Source organism: Macrobrachium nipponense, chromosome 13, assembly GCF_015104395.2.
Source record: "Macrobrachium nipponense isolate FS-2020 chromosome 13, ASM1510439v2, whole genome shotgun sequence".
Taxonomy (NCBI): Eukaryota; Metazoa; Arthropoda; class Malacostraca; order Decapoda; family Palaemonidae; genus Macrobrachium; species Macrobrachium nipponense.
In genome coordinates, this window is record NC_087206.1 from 96,432,164 (window position 1) to 96,449,797 (window position 17,634).

Below are 17,634 nucleotides of genomic sequence, written 5' to 3' on the forward strand. Positions count from 1 at the left end.
GTCCCATGGTATTGCGACATCAATGAGTGATACTTTCTTCTTGACTTTGTCACTCAACGTCACGTCTGGTCTGTTTTGCACGTATCACCCTATCCGTTCTGAATACCATAGTCCAGAGGATCTTTGTGTGATCGTTTTCTATCACTCCCTCAGGTTGGTGCTCGTTACCACTTATTACTGCAAGGTAGCTGATGTTTCTTGCACAGGCTCCAGTGGAGGGCTTTTGCCACTGAATCATGCTCTTTTTGTACTGGTTCTGTGCAAGTGCCGGGCATTCGCTTGATATGTGGTTTATGGTTTCCATTTTTCGTATTGCACTTCCTACATGGGAGAGATGTTATTCAGTCTATCGTCTTTGAACATATCTGGTTCTTAGGGCCTGATCTTTGTGCCGCTGTTATCATTCCTTCAGTTTCCTTCTTTAGCTTTCCCCTCTGTAGCCATTGCCATGTGTCATCGCTGGCTAGTTCTTTAAGTTATGTCTCATGTATTGTCCGTGCATTGGTTGTTGTGTCCTGTCCTCTGTTTGTTTGTCATTGTCCTGTCTCTGTATTATGGGTCTTCGTCTACTTTTATTAGTTTCTTCTTCCCATGCCAACTCTTTAGCCACTCGTCTTCACCTGGTTTTCAGATATTGCCCCAGTGCTCGGTTCCCGATGTTGACGCAGTCCTCTATACTTAGTAGTCATCTCCCTCTTCCTTTCGTGTTATGTATAGTCTGTCCGTATTTGCTCTTGGGTGTAGTGCTTTGTATCGTCATATGTTTTTCCTGGTTTTTCTGAGCTATGCTGCGGAGTCCTGCCTTCGTCCATTCTACTATTCCTGCGCTGTATCTGATTATGGCACTGCCCATGTGTTTATGGCTTTATCATATTTTCCGGCGTTGAGTTTTGACTTGAGTATCGCCTTGAGTCTCTGCATATAATTCTTTCCTGATCGTGTCCTTCATCTCTTGGTGTTTTATATCCCCTCCTTCCATTATTCCAGGTATTTGTATCCTGTCTCACTATGTGTTTGATGTTGCTCCATCTGGTAGCTTTATCCTCAGTTCTCGTTACTTTTGCCTTTTTGTATGTTGACTAAGGCGCATTTTTTTTCTATTCCCAAAACTCCTCCTGATGTCCCCAGATACAATCATCCAGTCTGGATTGGGTATCTATTCCTTGATGCTCTTACCATACAGCTTGATGTCGTCCCATGAACATTAGATGGTTGATTTCTGTTGCCTCTTTTCTTGAGTTGGTACCGGCATCCATCTTCTGTAGTACTTTTGTCATGGGGAATCATGGCTACTACGAAGAGTAGTGGGACAGTGAGTCGCCTGGAAGATCCCTCTATGATATTAACCTCTGCTAGTCTTTTTCCGAGCTTGTAAGTATTCTATTCCAGTTGCGCATTGTATTTTTGAGGAGCTTGATTGGTGTTTTTCTCTGCCCCATATATTTTCAGGCATTCTATTAGCCCATGTGTGTGGTATCATGTCGAAGGCTTCTTATAGTCTATCCATGCCATGCTTAGGTTTGGTTTTCCTTCTCCTACTGTTCTTCATTACCATTTTGTCTATCAGGAGCTGGTCTTTTGGGACCCCTACATTCCTTCTGCAGCCCTTTCTGTGGTGTGGTGGAATGTGTTGTCTCTAGGTAGAATGTATAGCCTTTCATGATGATACCTGTTAGTAACTTCCACATTATTGGTAGGCAGGTGGATGATAGGCCTGTAGTTACTGCCTATATTTCCCTTACTCTTATCTTTTTGTACTAAGGATTGTTCTTCCTGTGGTCATCCATTTGGGTGCATGGTGATTTGAGATACAATGCTGAGTTGTTCCTGCTATTTCGTGGATGTAGGGCCTTGAAGTTTTTGAGCCAAGTATCCATGGACTTCATCGGGACCTGGGGCTTCCAGTTTGGCATTTTTCTTTAGTTGGCTGTCTGACTGTGTCTGTCGTGATCTCTGTGAATCTTTGTTTTTTTATTCTCCCTGTTTCTTCTTCCTTTGACTTATTATTATTATTATTATTATTATTATTATTATATATTATTATTATTATTATATTATTATTATTATATTATTATTATTATTACTATTATTATTATTATTATTATTCAGTAGATGAAACCTATTCATATTTTGGGAAACCAACCATAAGAGTCCATTGACTTGAAATTCATGCTTCAAAAAAAATATATGGTGTTCATTAGAAAGAAGTAGAGGAGATCAAGGAAAAAATAAAGAAAGAAGAGATACCACTTATTAAGGAAAAATAAATTAAGATATAGATAAACTAGCTAAAAATTTATAAAAATACAAGAAGAATAATATTAGGGTCGTATGCATTGCATTATACCTTTGAATTTCGAAGTTCCAGTTGAAGACTTCTTTTGGAGACTGGTCACAGTTCAACGGTGTGATGAATAAAGGAACTCTGGAACTGAGAAGTTTGTCAGCTTGGCACATTTACTGAATATTGGTACTGCTTTTCAGCTTGGCACATTTATTGCATATTGGAACTGCTTTTCAGCTTGGTACATTTACTGCATATTTTGCTGCTGCTTTTCAACGAATGTGATTGCTCTCTAAAGGGGATCAAAGATCAATTGCGAATGAGAAAAGATCTCTGTTAAAATGCAACAAATATGCAAAAGTGACAAAACTAGAGACCATCCTTCGATGTCCAAGTCATAACGCTACTATCAGGAAACAGAAGCAAACAACCACAAACCACTCTATCGAGAGATGAACTTTTGGCAGAAGCAGCCATCCACGCCGGAGAGAACAGTATTCCAGTAATGGAAATACAAATGACCTCAAACATATTGAACTGGTTTTATCACCTTTACAAATACAGAAGACCTTATGAACAATCTCGAACTTATGTGTGGCATTTGTTAAAACTTTCATTTGATATTTCTCGAAAGTTAGGTGTGAATAAAAAGTTTCACCTAGAATAGTTAAAGGTTCAGAACCACCCCATTAAGCAAAGTTTCATCCACCTAACTTGCTGCTGCCCACCTGTATGAAAATCTAGAAATAATCTTTAAACACATCCATCCACTCCAAGATTGTGAAGTTTATAAATAAGTGCCTTGTGATTTACACTAAAATCTATCATAATTACTTCGCACTCAAACCCTTATCAAGGTTCCCTTTTGCATGGCATATCAAGCTAAAAAGAGTGTCGCAAGTATAATTAACTGCTTCCTGTATACTATTGACTATCGGCTAACAATTCTTTAAATTCCATACATATAGTGCCTTAAAATAAGTTTTAGCAAAATTGGAGAGCGCAGGGGGAGAGATTGGAATGTAGTTAATGCAGTTTGCAGATATGCATCTCTTTGGACAGGCTGTATTACTAAGCTTGCACTCATCCACAAAGATACTAAGTCGGCATAAAAATCTATAGAATCTAGTAAACTTAGGAGTGAACACACTAGAAAGCTTAAAAAAAAAAAAAAAAAAACAAAGGGAAAAAAGGGGTTCAGGATTTTCTCCACTCTAGCTATCAAGATTATTGCAGAATTTTCTTAACATCCGGGGATTGTGTGAAATTTCAAAGTTTTGTAAAAATAGGTTCAGGGTTAACAAAAGTATCAGAGAGAGGGAAATCCTCAGCTGATTGCTTCAAAAGTTCGATGAAGCCATATCTTCCATTTCCCTAGGGCCAGTAACAATCTACCAGATCTGTCAGGATTGGTGGAATGGAAGACGAAGCCTGACCAAAGATAGATGAACGTCAATTTGGTCCCCAACAGATGAGGTTGAGTAATTCCTTCAAGTTTCCTCTTCAATTAATTATTGTAATTTTCTCTTGGTGTATAGTAAGTTTATTCACAGCAACGGCAGGCAAAAAAAAAAAAATTGTGTAATTTTCATTTGAACTATTATACTTCATGACTTGAATTTGGTCTTTTTGTCAATGGTAGCTCGTCAACAAGTAACATCAGACATTGCTGGTCATATTTGCTTAAATTAGATGACCTTTCTAGGAACATGTTATGAAAATAAACCATCAGCATTTCATTTAACTTCTGAAACATTAAGTTGCTGGAAAAATCATCAATACTGCGATCCAACCCCTGAGTCTTGCATTTTAGCCAGACCGTTTTTCCAAGGAGGATTATGAATATAATTACTGACAGATATTTGTCCATCTCAATGGGCGCAATGATCAGCAGTGTCTATTATATCACAGACTTGTATTTTGCAATAGTGGGAACATCCTCAATTATCTGGATAAAATTGGAGGATCCACAGAACTCAAGAGTAGACTGCCCATGTTGATCTGTGGAATTTGAATTTGGCTTTTGAATCTAAAAGATAGTCATGTGTAGTCGTCATTATTTGAATTGCGATAAACATCAAATACATAAACATTGTAAACCATACTGAAAAATTTTACAAAACAAAGAACTTCATTGAAAAAGAAACCCACAAAATCACTTTGTAACTGTTTTACTTCTAAGTATTTACATTTAGTTTTTCAATCTTTCAGAAGAAAACTTAAAGAACTTCGTGGCAACGACAAACTCAATTTCTCTGACAATAAATAGGTCGTCCGCACTTCGTGTTTGTAGCCATACCTTGTGCATGTGGGATGTTATGCCGATAAATAAAATTAGAGCCATCAAACCAGTGGATTAAAAACATAACCTGTGACCTGTTACTACTTACAAGATTCCAAGTTAAAAACATCAAATGGCAGTTATGGGCACAACTCTGAAGATCAAGAAAATTTGACCTTAAGCTACAAATAATTGCAATGTTTTTTGTTGTATGTAATGAGTACCAGGCCCAGGGTTCAGCTCACTGTGTCTCGGAAGAATTTAAAATTAACAACATAAAATCAGAATCAAACTAAAAAAAACAGACCCACAACAATAGTAAAACTGTAAAATTCAACAGAACAATAAACATAATTACCTTCAATAACAACATTATTTACATTATTTACAAAAATTCTGTTGAGTGTCTAAATAAACATCACCATCATCAGAAAAACGCCGGGAAAAGCAACTGGTCGACAATGTGGAGTCGCATACCTTATAAGACAATAAGGAATCGGCCAGTTTGCCACAGCAAATGGGGGAGAACAGCCAGGGTGGATTTAAAATTAAAAACACGCGGAAGGAAAAGATTAGGTAAGGACGAAGGCACTTTTCTGATAATCCACCAGCAACTTTTGCTTTCTCATCAGCCTCTCCTAAACACTTTCCGAAAAATAGGAAAGTGAACGAAAAAAAGGGGTTAAACTATTGATTGTACCTCAGGGTAGGGAACTCAAACCTTAGACCATGGCACAATGGCTATGACACAGTCCAAGGTTGGAGAACAAGGTTTGTATTCAGAGTAGCCTTCTTAGAAGGATTGCCTACCAAGGCTTAAAGAGTCCCTCCTACCCACTGGTTTGATTTCTGAGTGTCCTTCTCCTAAGAGAGTTGCCTGCCAAGACTAAAGAGTCTCTTCTACCTTAACTCGTGTAGGCAGGGAGGTCACACCCTAAAGTGAATGCTGCTAAGAAAAGCTACATGAACCCATAAAGATTTTCCTTATTCGTTGCTACGATTTACGTGTAGAAAATACATGTAGCCAAAACTTTTAAAGTATAATTCAAGCACAATCAATTCAGTTTGAATTTCACCAAGTATACTGTTGGTTATCCTATAAACAAATAAGAAAACCGTTGTTCTTAAATGCTAGTATGTTCGCTTTCAAAGTGAAAACTGAATCTTAAAAGTAATAAGGATGGGGACGAACCGATACATAATAAATGTGTTTTATAAGGCAACCAATTACCCTTGAGCAAATCTTTCAAATATTGCACTATTAGGAAAGAGGCAGAACTGAAATACTGAAAAATTTGGACGGATTGCTCTAAAAGTAGAGCAATCATTTATTTTAACTGAAAACCCTTTTCGAGGTAGTTTTTATATTACACAAACTATAAGAACTGAATTATTGAGATATACACCAAATACACCATATACATACATATATATATATATATATATATATATATATATTATATATAATATATATATATATATATATATATATATGTGTGTGTGTGTGTGTGTGTGTGTGTGTGTATATATATATATATATATATATACTATATATAATATTATATATATATATATATAATTATTATATATATATATATATATATATATATATGTGTGTGTGTGTGTGTGTGTGTGTGTATACATATTATATATATATATATATATATATATATATAATATATATATATATATATATATATATATATATATCTCACACTCACGTGAACTGCTGAATTTTGGAAGAACCCCTTTGCACAGAAAAACCTTAGTTATGCGAGAAGTTAAATAAATCTACACAGAGTTCGCCGAGGGCACGTCAGTCAATCCACAATCCCCTTCAAGCCTCTTCCCCTCATAATCTATTTCCATCTGCATAAACAAAACCTGATTTCATTCTTCACCAGCCTTTAATCCCTCATTCTTTCCATATACCCTGCTTAAAATATGCTAACCTTATCACTATACGCCTACGGTTTTCTCCACATTTGTTGCCTATCCAAGGACATAAATTGTGGGGAGCAGGCTTTTTGGCTGAATTGAAAATGACTATCAAAATATTGGTAAGAAAATTATACCTTTCATCTCCGATGTTAAGTAATATATATATGGATTTTTTTTAAAGCAAAGTATGAAACACAACCATCCACGATATGCAATATGGTTCAGGTATGTTGATGATATTACATATATTTGACAAACAAAAAATGTAAATATTTCTTAGGTAACTAAATGAATTAGTATTGAGTAAAATTTCACTGTTGAAATAAAATTATGGTATCCTATCCTATTTTAGATTGCCTAACACACAGAACTAGGAATGAGTTTAAATAATGTATGTGGAGAAAATCATCTTTAAAGTAATGAAGTGTAGAAATTAGTTTCCCAAGGATGCTTGTTACGGATCTGAAGATCTCAGAGACAATGTTACGGTGTCGAAATATCCTGGTTAAAAGTCGACACAATGTTACGGCCTCTGAGAGAGGTCCGCTTTAGGTTCGATATGAAATAAAAAAAAAAAAAATATATCAACACCAACAGTTGAAACTTAGGGATCCGATATAGAAAGAAACACCAACACAACAAAGGTTTATGTTTACAAGCTTACTAAACAATGGTTAAATCCAGAATGGTAACTCCTATTTTACATAAAAAGATGGAATCTTACACTGCATGAACTTGGGGTAAACAGTGAGGCAATTCAAATACTTCCAGGATGGTTTAGTGACTCGTAGCGGTGGCTTCACTAAAGGAGGGCTTCACTAAAGGAGGGCGGCAATTGCTGACGTCCCCTTGACTACGTATTGCAGGAACTAGTCTATTCGTAAGGCAGGAACTCTCCCTCCTTTTTCCTTCTCCGAAGTCTGGCTCAATGTAGAGACAAACTCGGCCGTCCACACCGGAAGACGACTGACCCATGTCCAACCAACACTCGAACAACTCTTCTTTGATTGATTTTCTCGTTGTTTCCTTTTTTCTCGTATCTCACGGAAGATCTCTGCTGCTGCTGATCTCAACAATGATAATGATCTGTGGATCTTACGGTTAACATTGGCGTTTTTGCGCCCACAAAACACGCCGACGAATCCAGAACAGGCGCCTCCCAAAACGGGGCGCGAAAACCTCCTTACTGCTGAACTTCTCGAAAAGCGTCCTCCTTTCATGAAGCCTTCTAGAAACTACGAATTTTTCTGAGATTCCCCACTTCACTACCTGGCTTAGGACAAACATGACACAAAACTTTGTCCTTTACACAAGAAGTTTCCTTACACACATAATCGAGATAATCATCCAGCTCATACAAAAAATTCGGGTAGTGTCTCATCCTCTTTCTGCACTTGACTAGCTCATCCTTATCCAAAATGTCAGAGCCGAATCTCATCACCGTAACTAGGACTAGATATGGTACATTTACTACGTTACTCTCGACAGCTACGCCTTCCGTTTTTGGCTATCACTGTCACCTCGATAGAGTCCGGTTTTCTCAGCCACACTCATGCCAAGATCAACTCGCTATCACACTCGTTCGAATCCACGTTTTTTACTAACACTCAAATTATGAGTGTTCAGCAGCCTAGTTGCTCCTGCAAAAAGATACTTCTCGCCTATCCTCTATATAAAGTTTAATCGGCAGGGACACGTATCTTTGAGTTTCTAACAACAAACTAAGTTCCTTCAAACTATCAAAATCATCAACTTTAGCAGAGTTAACCAATAAAAAAACAGCCTATCTAACTTCTTACCGTATTCACATACTTAATATTTTCATCCTTTCTCAAAATTTCTAATTTCTTACGGTAACCTCCGGTTTTTTTACTAACCTATATGCGCTAAGAACGGCTTTCTTTCACGATATCGTAATTATCACATTCCTCCTTAGGACATGCAGCTAATCACAGTAAGTGCCCTACCACTCAAAACTGAATGCAAACATAAAGTCCACATTTCCTTTTAGAGAACCTACTCGTTCCATTAACTTCTCAAAACACATGAAATATGTCGAAACATCTTCCTCATCGAACTTTGGTAGTAATTTAAGCACTGTACTCATACCTAACCTATCAGTTTCGTTTTCGTTTTCGCCTGTCCGACTGTTACGAGTACTTTCCTTTAACCGAGCAATTTCCAACTCATGCATACGCTCTTTCTCTCTCTCTTCCTGCTCATGCATACGTACCTTTTCTCTTTCTTCCTGCTCATGCATACGCTCTTTCTCCCTCTCTTCCTGCTGCATTTTCATTACTTCTCTCTCTCTCATACTTTTCTCTTTCTTTCTTTTCAACATACTCAGGGAGATCATTCCCCTCTAGACCTAGTAGCTTACCTGACTCAATAAACTCTTTTACCATCTCACTCATTCTGATTCTTTCTATATCCTCCCTGTTTCAAACTGTTAAAGTGTTGATAGCCTAGGCAAGGTCGCCACAATTGTTACGGATCTGAAGATCTCAGAGACAATGTTACGGTGTAGAAATATCCTGGTTAAAGGTCGACACAATGTTACGGCCTCTGAGAGAGGTCCGCTTCAGGTTCGATATGAAATAAAAAAAAATATGTATATCAACACCAACAGTTGAAACTGGGGATACGAATATAGAAAGAAACACCAACACAACAAAGGTTTATTTACAAGCTTACTAACAATGGTAAATTCAGAATGGTAACTCCTATTTACATAAAAAGATAGAATCTTACACTGCATGAACTGGGGGAAACAGTGAGCCAATTCAAATACTTGCAGGATGGTTTAGTGACTCGTAGCGGTGGCTTCACTAAAGGAGGGCGGCAATTGCAGACGTCCCTTTGACTCCGTATTGCAGAAACTAGTCTATTCGTAAGGCAGGAACTCTCCCCTTTCCTTCTCCAAAGTCTGCTCAACGTAGAGACAACTCGGCCGTCCACACCGGAAGACGACTAGACCCATGTCCAACCAACACTCGAACAACTCTTCTTTTGATTGATTCTTCGTCGGTTCCTTTTTTCTCGTATCTCACGGAAGATCTCTGCTGCTGCTGATCTCACACTGATAATCTGATCTGTGGCTCTTACTAACTGGTGATCCCTCTCTTTTGCGATCTCTTCCTCTTACGATCACTCTCTATATCTCCTCCTCCCGCTGCTACATCCTGGGGGCGGAGCCTACGGGGAGCGTCACAGACTCCCGAGGTTTCTAGACATTCTTAGATGAATCTAGACGAGATATTGAATCAGAAAATCGCGGCGTTTCTCACGTAACATTGGCGCGTTTTTGCGCTCCACAACACGCCCGATGAATCCAGAACAGGCGCCTCCAACACGGGCGCGAAAACCTCCTTACTGCCGAACTTCTCGAAAATGCGTCCTCCTTTCTTTTATCTTCCTTTGCTATGAAGCAATTACCATCACAATGCTCTTAAAGCATTATTTATAAGCAGCTCTAAATTCACTGATGATGAAACAGATACGATTAGGGATATAGGCAAGAAACTGAAATATCCTTAGTCTGTATAGGACAATACAATAAAAGCAGCAAAAATGATTTTTTGATAATAAGAGAAAGGCCAATAACACATAGAAACTACTTGTACTAGAAAAAGATACTATTAATTTCAGATATTTTCCATCTACTTGAAAATAATTCTGTAGTTAATGTGGCATTTATGATAAATAAAACAAAGAAATATGTACCTATAAAAACTCCTTTGACAATACTAAATGATGTCCATATCAAATACCATGTAGGTCCTGAGATAACGTTTATACTGGCCAAACTGGAAAAACACTGGGAAAGAGAATAGAAAGGAAAATGTGCAAGATATGCATGATATTTTCATACATGTTGAAAAGAACGGTCATACAATCAACTGGGCAGAAGGACTTGTGATATTTTAATGATGCACTGAAAATAAACATTATTGAGCCTAGTTTCATAAAAGAAACATCTTGTGGAAATAAAAATATCAGTTAAGCATGAATAAATATTAGAAAATATGTAAAATGTATAAATGGTAAAGAAGGTAGATGGCACAAACAGAAAAAGGAAGGCGTCCACCACCCGCACCGAGAATTAGATTTTTAAAGGGACTACTTGACCTCTGACACAAAGAAGAGTATGACTCCACCTCTCCTCACCTGTTTGGTATGAATTTGGCGTTTCCAACATGTATACATTGAAGAGAGAGAGAGAGAGAGAGAGAGAGAGAGAGGAGCAGTTAGAAAAAATATACGTGCATAATTAATAACAATAAAATTATATTAGAGTCTAAGACTTAATTAGAAAAACGACTGAACTTTCAATGAAAGGCATCTTGAACTAAAAACTGGAATAGTTAGTGCAGAAGCAAGGGGAGCATATACGCCGAGTATTAACTCATTGCTGTGCAAAGGGAGAGTCCAGCTGTATATGCAATTTTATAGAAGTAAGGGGTGAAACTATTTGTAAAGCTGTCTTTCAATGACAGTGCACTCATAAATTATAAAGATTTCTTGCCCTTTCCTGCTTTATGGATCTCAAGATATTTATACCAAATTTAAAATTCTGAAGCCTATGACCATAGTTTTTGATACCTCAGTTTAAAAACTAATCAAACCATCTCAAGAAGAAAAACTTATAGCCTGACTGTATAGTACTTAATAAACTATAAGAGTGAAGACTTACTATAGCAGGCTTCTTCAAATATTAACAGAATTATCCTTTTTCTTGTGACGTCTTATGAACTGTTTTCACTTAACACTGTAAAAATAAGACACATACAGCTTTCTTGGAAAGAGAAACTAGGAGCCTTAGATCGATATTCGGGTCATGAAAAAAAATAATACAATTTAAAATGCAAACCGGCAACCAAAAGGCAAACATTTCTCCACTCTCACCTTTAATCCCTGTGAACTGTGAACAAAAGGCTTTTCTGTTTCGTATCGGACACTTTTGCTCTCTTTCACAGGTTTGGTTCATGCTTGCTCTTGTTTGTCTTCTTTTTTGTTGCGGTAAGTCGTGTAATCTGATATTGTTACGAATAATTTTCTAAAAACCTCATCCATACATTTAGAATTCGCGCCGGTGTACCTAGAATGAACTCGCGAGACACGTAGTACCGCTCATCGGATTCCTTAGTTGCCTGCTGATGATACGGACCCGTGTTCATAGCCACGGCCACAGGTGCGGGTGAGTTTCGTATGTTGCAATTTCTTGAAACTAAGGTATGGGCAACGTATGGCGCATGCGTATTATTGGTAAGCAAACGACGCACCCATTCAGTGGTTTCCTCTACATTCATGAACAAGAATTCGACGAAGACAAAAATGTTAGCGAATTTCAGCGTATAAAAAGGGCTAAACTCAGTAGTCAAAGAATAAGGAGATGCTAATTTTGTCCAGCTCTACAAGAGTAGCTCACGTTCTGTTGGATCTCGACACAACTTATTTGAGAGTGCCAACACGAGTCTGGTGTTTGTGGAAATTTGAAAACTGCTATAAAGCAACATTAGGGCGGCATACTGATATCTTAGTCACGAATGAAGAGGCGAACACTGAATGCGCATCTGCCGTACCTGGCTTGTGCCTCAGTATCAAGAATCTTGAGGTACAGTCCCGTACCAGCAGAATTTGCAACACAGATACGTACCCGTATCTTTTGCCATTTCTATTGTTATAAAAATACAAGATTCTTTGTCTTACTGAAGGAGCGGAAGAGAATTCCGAGATCTGAAGAATTTTGTATCGTTAATAATATACTTCAAAAGCCTACACAAGAATGGCATTTTTGATATCTGTATTTCTCAGCGCATGTGTTCTAATAATTCTAATCCCAATCTTCCGTGGTTTAAATTAAAACCAAAATTTACATAAACAATCAATTTTAAGTGTGACAACATTGATCAATTATTTCTATAACAGAAAAAAAATTGGTCGGATAAATCAAGTCTTCAGTAAAGAGCAAACCCAGATGAAAATCTTAATTCCTTTCCATTACTGAAAATATTTCGGGAACTGGAAACAATAGATTCATTATCACTGGAAACATGCAATTACATTAGTCGAGTAATATTTAGCTCAAATAAGACCAGGTTGATCCTCGGGTAGCTGCTAATATTGTTACAATTCTTCCTTAAAATCCGGAACTAAAGCCCACGTGTGATGCGGTGCCTTTGACGTCTAACCCATTACCACTTTTCATACTCAAGTAAATATATCATCCATACGGATCTTCCTGAAGCACGTGAGAAATAAGGAGTTAATTAAGTTGGCATTCTACGAGCACTGAGTTGGAAACGAGAGGCTTGGCTAACCATCCTGGAAGTGATCCCATATATACGAGGACTGGCAAAGTCACCGTTCTATCTCGCTTCGTTTCATCGACATTATCAATCTGATTTAGATGGTTGCTTACAGTTTGATAATGAGGACTAGTTAAATGGAAATAAGACAGGCTGTCACCTCTATCTGAATATTATGCAGCGATTTCACTGCTTTACTCAACCGGGATATTTCTCCTTTCGAATTATTTATGGTAAAAATGGTAAATGAAAATAGCCTATTCTCAAAATAAGGGATCTTCAGCCAATTTTAATAACCAACACGAACAAAGATTTATTTAGAAATAAGACAAAAAAACTGATAATTACTGAATTACAAATTGATCATAACTTTTAGCATGGAACTAATAAGAGATGTTCCTAATTGAAATATTCCAGTACTCTTTCCCCTACGTATGTGATCGTCACGGTATCTTAACTCTTCAGTAGTGTTTTTGTTATTTGGTTACTATTTTCCTTTTAATTCTATTTTGAATAACTATCATATTTTCAGTATGAAAATAGGAACCTTCAACATTGCCATTCAGTATTCCACCATCGTTTTGAAATAAAAGTATTAACCGTAACCATAAGTGTCAATTGTCAATTTTTTTTAAAACTTACCATTAAAAGGAAATTCCAGGAAAATTTTAAAATTATTTTTCACGAATTAATTTGCCTCTTAATAAGCGATGTTGAAAGTCGTTTCTAGAACCTCATATTATTAATCAGTAACTGCGTACAGAAACTAATTTTGAATATTGTTTGCAAAATATGTTTTCGTCTTAGTTGCCTAATGGCAAACTGTGCATCCCCACAGACCACCAAGGCTAATCAGCAAACACCTGATTCGTAAAATATATCATAACAACATGCCACTGATACTTTCAAGACTATTTCCCGATTTGTGCTTTTCATACAGTAAAATAGAATCCATCATTGATCTTTCACATCTCTTTTTAATATATGAAGAGATTACTTCAAACTCTCATATCTCACGTAACCACATTTTAATTTTATATCTTAACTGAATGTTCGAGCTTACTTCTGTTTATCGGCCTACTCTACCTATAGGTGATACTCTTTTGACTGCCATCTTAACCGTTAGTGCAGCATTTGATAAGGAGTTAAGAATGTAGTGGAAAGATGAAGAAAAGACCTTTTTCACTTTAACATTCTTACCCTCACGTTTTAGGCTTCCCTTTTTCTCTCTTTAAATGCAACCTATAAGCTTGAAGACTCAGCAGCGAATCACTTTGTTCATGTCTTGATAAATAAACCAGTAGTTGCCTTTATTAATCATTCGAATTTTTCTAGTTAATATATGGTTAAATAGAGAATATAATTAACTAACTAATATAAAAATATGCACGTCTTATAAAATACCAAATTTTCTCACCTTCATTGACTCTGGTTGACGATGCGATCTTAAAATTAATGGTCTTTCTTCTACTATTTTCAATGGATTAATGTGCCTAGCCATTAGAAGTTTTGAGGATTCAGTACCGCATACTTCGTCTCTTTCTGCGAAGGAATGTGTTGTCTCCCTAAAATGTCGAGTTCTTCCTTCATAGAAGGTTACTGATGTTGAAAAGAAATAAGGCAACGAAAACCGGTACTTTTTTTTTTATAGTACCTTGTAAGAAAATAGTGTTGTTATATATTTTTCTCAGTCTTCTCATGTACATTAACTACAATGTTTCAAAATGTTGAAATATAATTTCACATACGAAAATAATTATTTTCAATAAAAAAAAATATCACATATACCATACACGGAAAAACTGAGTACTGATATTATTGGTTTAACGGATCGTAAATAAATTTATTTCCGTGATTAAGATTTAAATTAGCAGCCCCGTAAATATGTCAGACTATTAAAGATAGTTTTCTAATTTTAGGTTTCCCTGATCTGTTCATTTCCTGGCATCAAAATTTCATCTACCTTCGTTTCCTTGTCTATTTCCCAACACCAAATTGTTCACCGATGCAAAAGATGGAATATGGACACAGGTGGTATCAATTCTTTGCTCCAGGGAATATGGGTACCGGACGCTGATGCTATATGAAGGGGTTTTCCATTCGTTAAAGTTCTCTAGTATCATGGCAAAAATTAGTGTCTGGACTCTAATCCTATTTTCATTATTGTCTTTTTAATGCCACGCAACTCAAACAAACTGTTGGGTTCCTTAAAGGTGGTTCATGTATATTACAGAGTTTACAGGATTACATGTAAATGGAAATACCTTTAATTATTTTTTTCAATTCAATTTATTTTTGTGATGTTTTTAAATCTTTTTGATGCCAATGAAAACTTTCGAATTTTTTATTACCGCAATGACCTCAAAACTTCTTGATATCGTCACTCTTTGGTAACGCTCGTCACTACTAAGTTTCCCTTCACGCGAACGGCTTTTTCTCGCGGGAAAATTGCCGCCCTTTAGGGTGCCAAGAAGGTATGTCTTCACACGAGCGGCTTTTTCCCGCGCGGCTTTCCTGCCATGCAGAAATCGTGATCTGCAAATACCGCTAAGTTCACCTTCTCGTTTGCTTTGCTCGTGTAGAGGGGATGGGGTGTGGCTCTCTCTCTCTCTTTTTCGCTCTCTCTCTTCTTTTTCTTTCTCTCAGTTTCTCTTTTTCTCTCTATTTTTAAATCTTTCTCAATTTCTGTGCCGCGCGGGATTCGTGTGAACGGTCTCATAAAACTTCATTGATTTCTATGTCGAGCGGTTTTCCGGCTAGGGAAAAAGCCGTTCGTGTGAAGGGGGCCTAAGATTAGATATAAATAAAAAAAGAAATAAAAATTGTGTAATGCCTGGCCGGGATTCGAAATTGCGTCCGGTGTATCAGAAAGAGGTAACGATAGTTACATGGCAACAATGAAAGGCACCTGTTTATTCCCCCTTCATACGTACTTATATCTTTCGATTTCAGATACATTTACTAGAGCTGGAAAACCCCCACCTTCATTAAAGATCTTAGTCAAGTATTTATTCATTTATTGTTTTTTAGGGTGAAATATATTTGGAATTTATTGATCATGTTTTACGTGATACATATTATGTAATTTTTTAAACCCACAAAGGCCTCGTAACTTCTCGATTTCTTCACTTTGAAAACGATTGCCACTACTAAGCCAGATCCAAATGACTTCGTATGGCATCAGTGCCATCAGTGCACCTAATGAGGCGTACTGTAGGCATTACTTAAGGTTCTTTGCAGCGTGCCTTCGGCCCCTAGCTGCAACCCCTTTCGTTCATTTTGCTGTACCTCCTTTAATATTTTCTTTTTTTTCCATCTTATTTTCTACCCTTTCCTAACAATTGATTCATAATGCAACTGGGAGGTTTTCCTCCTGTTACACCTTTCAAACCTTTTACTGCTAATTTCCGTTCCAGCGCTGAATGACCTCATAGGTCCTAGTGCTTGACCTTTGGCCTAAGTTCTATATTTAGTTCAATTCAATTAAATTCAGATACAAATTAATAAAGAAATGAAGATATTCTGATGCTCGGCCCAGATCCGAACTCGCGTAGTACGGAGCGGGAATAGACTTTTAACTTTCTTCGTGGCTGGGTAATTATCGTTCCTTCATTATGATGCCGCAACGTCAGTTCGAATTAGTTGTCTGCCTTCACGTTTTTATGTTTCTGAGTTTAGTAAGTTGCAAAGAACTAATATTCCCTATCATACTTTGGTTTTAGGAGAATGAATATATCAGGAACTCCTTTCAAGGTAATGGGGCTGATGCAGACTTCCCTTGTATTATAACATTCACAAATATGTTTTTCAAACATTTATAAGTTGCTTTGAAGTACATTGTTTTCCTTTTAGCTGGGAATTTGTAAAGTAGAAGGGTAAAGACACAAAAACCTCAGAAAATACGAACGATCCTGGTACTCACGGTATACTATGTATTTTTTTGACCATGAATGTATTTTGATAACTATTTTACTTGTATAAGTTCAGTTATAGGCATCCATATTCGTGGATAGCTTTTGCTTTTCGTTTGAATGGTCACTTGGTGATGGATTTTTTTTTTATAATAGTTATCATATGTGTACACAAAAGAAATTTAATGACATTTAAGTACTACAAATATGTACAAAATCATAACCACAAATGCTAACATAAGGCACATAAAAACCAGCAATATATACACAAAACACAAAAATCGTTTACATCGTAACTGCTGTTACTCTGTTGCCAAAGAACACAAAAATAGAACTAACTCCAGTCAAGGATATTTCAACATTATGAAACAGTGAAGTTGATGTACATGAGAAGACAGAGAAAAATATGTAACAACACTATTTTCTTACAGGATTCTATAAAAAAAAAAAAAAAAAACCTGTTCCCCAGCCTCATTTCCTTCAACATCAGTAACCTTCTATGAAGAAAGAACTCGACATTTAAGGGAGACAACACAGGTTCTTCGCAGGAAGAGACAATGTTTTGGTTTCTGAATCTTCAGACAAAGCTTCTAATGAATAGGGAAATTAGTCCATTGAAAATCAGCAGAAGAGAGAACATTACTTTTAAGATCGCATCAACGAAGGTGATAAAGTTTGGTATTTTATTAGACTTGCATATTTTTCCTTGTTAGTTCATTAATTATATTCTCTAATTAATGAAATATTAACTAGAAAAATACGGATGAATAATAAAAGCAACTACAGTGCTGTTCAGTTATCAAGACATGAGCAAAGCTAAATTTCTACGGAGTCTTCAAGCTTATTGGTTGCATTTAAAGAGAGAAAAAGGCAAGACTAAAACATGAGGCTAAGAATTTTAAAGTAAAA